Below are 6,878 nucleotides of genomic sequence, written 5' to 3' on the forward strand. Positions count from 1 at the left end.
GAAAAAATAAAATACTATTTTGAAAATTGATAAAACTAAAAAAATTAATGCTGTCTTTCCAAGATAACCTCCTTATATTTTAATGCAAACAAACTCAGAATAAAAAATGACAGCATTCTTTTAACTTAAAAGAGTTGTTTGAACAATGGAGATTTCAGACCCTGTGAAAGAAAGGGAAAAGATAGGGAAGGGGATGAGCTTTTAGGACATCTCAAAACAAGCAACACAAAGAGAGAAGAGAGAAAATAATGTGATTTTAAATGACAGCACACAGTGGTACTAAGAGAATAAGGGTCCCTTATGGCTTCCAGATATAGGACTCATAGTCTCCCCATATGTCTGCTTTTATTCTCACAGATCCTTGGAATATTCTCCTGCTTCACTATGGAATTTCTCTCCTTCGTTTAAAGCTCAACTCAAATATCACTGCTTCCATCTGACTTTTCCTGATCCCCTGTAAATAATAACCCTTTACTTTCATTGTAATCCTTGGAATGACAGCTCTCTAATGTACTTATTGTGTATAGGATGCTGTGGGTTATTTCTGTATTTGCCTCATTCCTATACTAGACTAGGAGCTCTAGGGCAGAACATCTTAGCAAAGCTTGGTATTTCCCTTAGCACCTGGCACTGTATCCTGTTCAAAGATGTTTAATTAACATCTGATGAATAAATGAATAGGTATAAACACCTCCATGGCCTGAAGTTTTTCACATGAAAGAGAAATGGCTAAAACAATGGTTCTGAATTCATCATTGTAGCTCACAAGCCCAACCACTTCAAACTTTAGCCTTTGCACTGTTCTCTGCATCCCAATCGCAAATAAATGGCTCTGCTGACCCTTGCCCTTGGCAGATGGTCCAGGCACATATAGATAAAAGATGCAGGTATTAGAGGATATCAGAAAAGAAGGAGTGGAACTGACAATATGGAAAAGGTCATCAGTTCCACTGTTTTCTTAGGATATGGCCCAGCTTAGGTTCCCAGTCAGGGAAGCCTCCTTTGTGAGACAATTTTATGCTGAATTGACAGTCACACTCAAAGAGAAAGGGATCCCTGCTGGCCCACATGTTGACTCAGAAAACCACAAATTACCATTATCTATGTTGAACTGTGTTTTATTTATCTTGTTAAGTATTTCCCAATTACATTTTAATCTGGTTCTGGCCTTACTTGGGCATTTGACACCTCTGGTGTAGTGGATAGTGCCCTGGACTTGAAGTCTGGAAGATCTGGGTTCAAACTCTGCTTTAAATACTAGCTATGTTGTAGTTCGATATGGATATGATTAGGGTTTTGATGTTAATAGATCACTCTACTGCAAATATGAATAACATGAAATAGGTTTTGAACAATGATACATGTATAACCCAGTGGAACTGCTTATTAGCTCTGGGATGTGAGAGGAAAGAGTAGGGGGAGGGAGGGAATCATGAATCATGGAACCATGGAAAAATATTCTAAATTTTAAAAGGATATAAATAAATAAATGCCAGCTGTGTGATCCTAAACAAGTCACTTAACCTCTAAAGCCTCAGTTTTCCTCATCTGCCAAATGAAAGAGACTTTAATGACCTTAAGATCCCTTTCAGCTTTAAATGTAGGAATCTACACCAATTCCCCTTTCAGAAAGGACCAGGCAAAGTTGTACTATGGGAGAGAATAGCAGTAACATTTTATATCTGACAACCACTTTATAGGCTACCAAGTGTCACAGAGTGATTTTATATCCATCATTTCATGTAGGAGAGGCATAAAATCAGAATGTCAAAGTTCAAAAACTGAGACTCAACGAGAGAATACTCTGCCCATAATTGCACAGCCAGTTAATTGGTAGAACTGGACTAGAATGTTGGTTTCCTTATCAACCTAACACAGACTCTTCTCTCTTACTGTGAGTTAGCAGGTCTGGGAACAGGAACAGATCAAAGACAGGGAAGACAGCTCTCATCCTGTAGAATAAGGGGCCATTATGCTCAGAATTTATGTGAGTTAAGCTTCAGCTCATTCACTGTTCCTTTCCTTTGTCCTAATTCTCACAGGCCAGTGTCTAGAAGTGTTAATAAAAACCTAATATAAACTCTCTTTTTCTGGGAACATATGAACTGGAATACCAAAATGTGATTTGAGGCTAAGGATCATAGGATAGTGTGGAAAGGGCCATTAGAAACTTAGATGACTTGGATTCCAATCCTGTCTTTGCCATTTATTATGTGGCCTTGGGCAAGTCACAACTTTTGTGTTTCTGTTTCTAAAATAAGGAGTGAGATATTTTCTCAGATCTGTCTTGTGAATTATATCTTGAGATGTGTCAGGCAGTTCTAATTAAATGGGTTATGTGTGTGCGGGTGCATGTGTGTTGTGTGTACACAAGCCACTGGAAATTTTTTTAAAAAGAAACCTGATACAAATCACAAGCAACAAAAAAATGAAGAAAACATGAAAATTCCATTATTTGAGGAAAACAGAACACAAACAATCCAGAAATTATGGCAAAGGTTGTACCTTATGATTAGCTGCTTTGTCATAGACCCCTAAATGATGTGGGCAATGAGACTCTGACCAAGTTCTAGTTTGGGAGTCTTAGTTCCCAATCTGGCAACTCCTGTTTCCAATTCTCTCTTAGAAGAGGAGTTTTGTGTGACCATGATTAGATAATTCCAAAGGAATTCAGAGTCAGGCACATCCCAATGAGTTTACTATAAGATTATGAGGGCGATGAATAATTCTAGGAATTGGGGATGGATTCACCCTGCGTCAAACCCTGCCAGGAAGCAGAGACTTACTAGTAACCAAAAATGAGAACATTCAAACAGGAAAGACAGTTCAAGGGGAAAAAACTTTGATGTGAAAGCAGAATTCTATGTGCCTGGAACCTCTCCTTCCAACAGGGAACTTTTCTTTAGCATAGGAGCAAATATATAAAGATTTCCAGGAAAAAGTCCTCATGTAAAATGTGATGAAATTACGCAAATGGGCAAACTTTATAAATTTTCTTTATTTTCTTTACATTTTATTTTTCCCTATCACATGTAACAGTTTTTAAACATTTTAAAAAACATTTTGAGTTCCAAATTCTCTTATTTCTTCTGACCCTCACTCTTGCTCTCTCCTTCCTTCCCCCTTCCTGAGATGCCAAGCAATCTGAAAACTTTCTACATTTTCTAAAGAGGTCCAGAAACACCAAAGCATCTATGTGGTGTATTTTATTAAATACAACCGAAGGTTAGATCAGACTTAAAACAATCATACCAAAATACCAGAAGCCCAGAGAGGAAAGAGGAAAGATTGCAATGTTTCTTCATGTATTTGAAAAAATGAAAAACAAAGCAACCATTCAACACAGGCCCATGGTATATGCTACTCACCTTGATTGTCAATGATCCTCTTCCCACCCACCCCAAACATGACTCCAATTCAAGGAAACTTTACTTACACTTCAGTGGCTATGAATCCAGTGAGCTCCGAGAGAAAAAGGAACAGAATAAAGAGGCAGCAGCAGACAGAGACTAAAATAAACAAAATCAGGGAGAAAAGGAATTAGGATTTTGTAGGATCACAGATGACATTACTTCAGTAATTTTATTTTTAAAGGCAGGGTATGGATGCCTAACTCAGTTCTTCCCTTTACTTTGGTTTTTCTTTTTTTTAAAGGAGTTTAGGTGGATCTTCTCATTATTACCAATAAGATTAGTTCAGGGGCAAAAACCTATTCCTTTCTTTCTCCCCAAAATGGTAAAATAATAAAAAAGTTTTTTCATTTTATTTGGTTATTTAATGTTTACAAAGAGTTTTCCCTATAATAGTCTAGTAGGGCAGGCATTGGAAGTATCATCAGTCCTTCTTTACAGAAGAGAAATCTGAGGCTCAGAAAAGGAAAAGTGACTTGTCCAAGGTCACACAGCTAGTGAAAGGGGGAATTTGGATTTCAACTCTGAACTTGAGACCAAGCGAAATGCTGGTTCCCATTATAATATGTTACTGCACTAAGTGATCATCCATCTCCTCTTCCCAGGAGGAAGCTACAGTTGGCAGAGACCACTTTTGTTCATGCTATCCTCCTTGCTTACGATGGCAACCTACTGTCCCCAACTTTCTTCCATGATGGGGAAAATATTCCCTATCTTCATATTTCAATTCAAGATACAGCCTGTTCTTCAAGGGCTGCCTCATCTCCTCCAGGAAGTCATCCACAATTATTAAGGCTTGTCCTATGCTCTCTCTCTTTTCTTTGAGCTCCTCCAGCTCATAGGGAGCATGCCATTCATCTGGGTACTTGATTGTAACAGCTAATAATAAGAGCTAACATTTATAAAGTGCTTTCTGGGTGTCGGACGTGGTGGTAAGCACTTGACAATTATTATCTCATTTCATCTTCACAACAAATTGGGCAGTTAGATACTATTACAACCCCCATTTTACTGAAATTGAAGCAAAGAGGTTAAGTGATTTACCCAGAGTCACATAGCTAGTAAATGCCAAAGGCTAAATTTGAACTCAGTTCTTCCTGAGTCTAGATTCTACCCTCATATACTTTTCCTCTACTGTCATTTCTCTGTTTTGATTTAGTCTCATCTCCCTAACTAGAATGTGGAAGGTGCTGGAAGGCAGGGCTCTGTGTTTTCCACATCAGTACTAGCCACAGCGTAGCCCAGCCCCTTGCGATGCCCAGAGGAGATGCTCAGATGGGTACATCTTGTATGGAGCCAAACCAGGACAAAAGCATTGGGAAGTTAAAGATAAAGTGCCTCTCCTTGAAGAAGGCAAGACAAGAGGCAGGAAACTGCCTCTGAGACCCAAACAGGATGTGGATATGGATGTGAGAGGGTCCGTGGAGCCACAAGGCTTCTCAGAGCTCATGGGACTATGTGACTCCAGGATGCATGGCTACTCACATGGAAATAAAAATGAGCTGGAGAGGAAGTATGTATGAGGTAAGTGGCTAGAGAGTCAGTCTTGAAGTTAGAAAGACTTGGGCTCGCTTCTTATCTCTGACCTATATACTGGTTGTGTGACCCTGGGCAAGTCACTTAGCCTATCTCAGTTTCCTTATCTGTTAAAAATGGGAATAATAAAAATCCCAGAGTTGTTGTAAGGCTCAAATGAGATAAAAGTAAAGTGCTTAGCACTGTATCTTTTATAAATATTATCCATCAACTTATGTAAACTTATGTAAATATTATCTACTCAACCCTTCCATATCCTAGGCAACTTTCTAAGACTAAGTTGCAGAACAAATGCCAGATGGTTTTGGTGGAGAGAATTTCCTCACTTAGAAATTGCCCTTAAAAAAAAAAAGAAAGAAAAGAAAAAAGAAATTGCCCTTACCAATGAAATCAGCAGTCTGGTCCAATAATAACTAAAACTATTATTATTATTTCACACTTTGATAACATGTAGAAGGTCTGTAAAACACTTTCCACAAAACCCCCAGGGAGGAAGGTAGCAAAGATATTATTATCCTCATTAGAAACTAAGCAGGAAAAAGTAATCTATCTGTGGCTACACAGCTAGAAAGTGTCATGGCTAGGTCCTGAGCCCAGATCCCTCCTGATTCTAAGTCCAAAGATTCTCCTAATGTCCCACCTACCTGCTCTCATCCATCAGGCCTTAACTTTTGTGTGTTGGACCTTTTTTGGACAAGGACTCTTTATGACAATCTAGTGAAATCTATGGGCTCTTTCTCAGAATAATATTTTTTAAACCCCTACCTTCCATCTTAGAATCAATACTGTTTATTGGTTCCAAGGCAGAAGAGTGGTAAGGGCTAGGCTAGGGTTAAGTGACTTGCTCAGGGTCACCCACCTAGGAAGTATCTGGATTCAGATTTGAACCCAGCACCTTCTATCTCTTGGCCTGGCTATCAACACATTGAGCCACCTAGCTCCCCCCCTAGAATAATATTTTTTTTTAACCCTTAACTTCTGTGTATTGATTCCTAGGTGGAAGAGTGGTAAGGGTACGCATTGTGGGTAAAGTGACTTGCCCAAGGTCACATAGCTGGGAAGTGTCTGAGGCCAGATTTGAACCTAGGACCTCCCGTCTCTAGGCCTGGCTCTCAATCCACTGAGCTACCCAGCTGCCCCTAGAATAATATTTTTTAGTGCATAAAAAGGAAACTATATAGAAATATATAATTATCAAAATATTCTAAAAAGCAAGTTCATGGACCCCAGGTTAAAAATTCCTACTTTTGGGACAACTAAGTGGCTCAGTGGATAGAAAGCTAGGCCTAGAGATGGAAGAGAGATCCTGGGTTCAAAGTTGACCTCAGATACTTCTAGCTGTGTGACTCTGAGTAAAGCACTTGACTCCATTTGCCTAGCCCTTACCACTCTTCTGCCTTGGGACCCATATTTAATATTGATTCTAAAATGGAAGCTAAAGGTTAAAAAAAAAATTCCTACTTTAAGCTGCACAAGATGGGCTCTTCCTAAGAGGATAGGGATAAGGAGGCAGAAAATAAGATGAGTTAAATTTAATGCCACTAATAATTTCAGGCACTGGGCATTTATTGAGAACCTGCTCTGTTAGGCAGCTTGGGAAGAGTGGGAGGAGATAAAATAGAAATGGGAGAGATAGACGCTACCCTTGAGGAAGTTTTCAGTGTTTGGATACTCTGCCTACAATGAGCAAAGGTCTGCCAAAAGAAAGCAATACCTGCTTCACCTATACTCTCCCCAATAGAACGTGATGGTGCACACAGAGGTGAGTCAGAGGCGGGCCCAGTGGAGCAGGTGTCTTGAATGGGTTTGTAAAATTCAGTGACTGACATGGATTGGCACTTACTACTCAGGGAAAGGACCAACCGACCTACCGACCTTCTTTCCTTCTTTCCTTCCTTCCTTCCTTCCTTCCTTCCTTCCTTCCTTCCTTCC

The 6,878-nt window shown here is 39.4% G+C and overlaps 1 long non-coding RNA gene across 1 annotated transcript in view; it reads right to left on the bottom strand.

Moving 5' to 3' along the window:
- Positions 1-3,447: 3,447 nt before the first annotated feature.
- LOC123237491 overlaps positions 3,448-6,878 on the bottom strand; it is a 52,125-nt gene continuing 48,694 nt past the window's right edge. Inside the window, exon 3 of the long non-coding RNA XR_006505470.1 lies at positions 3,448-3,509. This is a non-coding gene — a long non-coding RNA (uncharacterized LOC123237491). The remainder of the gene's footprint in view (positions 3,510-6,878) is intronic.

Source organism: Gracilinanus agilis, chromosome 2 (assembly GCF_016433145.1).
Source record: "Gracilinanus agilis isolate LMUSP501 chromosome 2, AgileGrace, whole genome shotgun sequence".
Lineage (NCBI taxonomy): Eukaryota > Metazoa > Chordata > Mammalia > Didelphimorphia > Didelphidae > Gracilinanus > Gracilinanus agilis.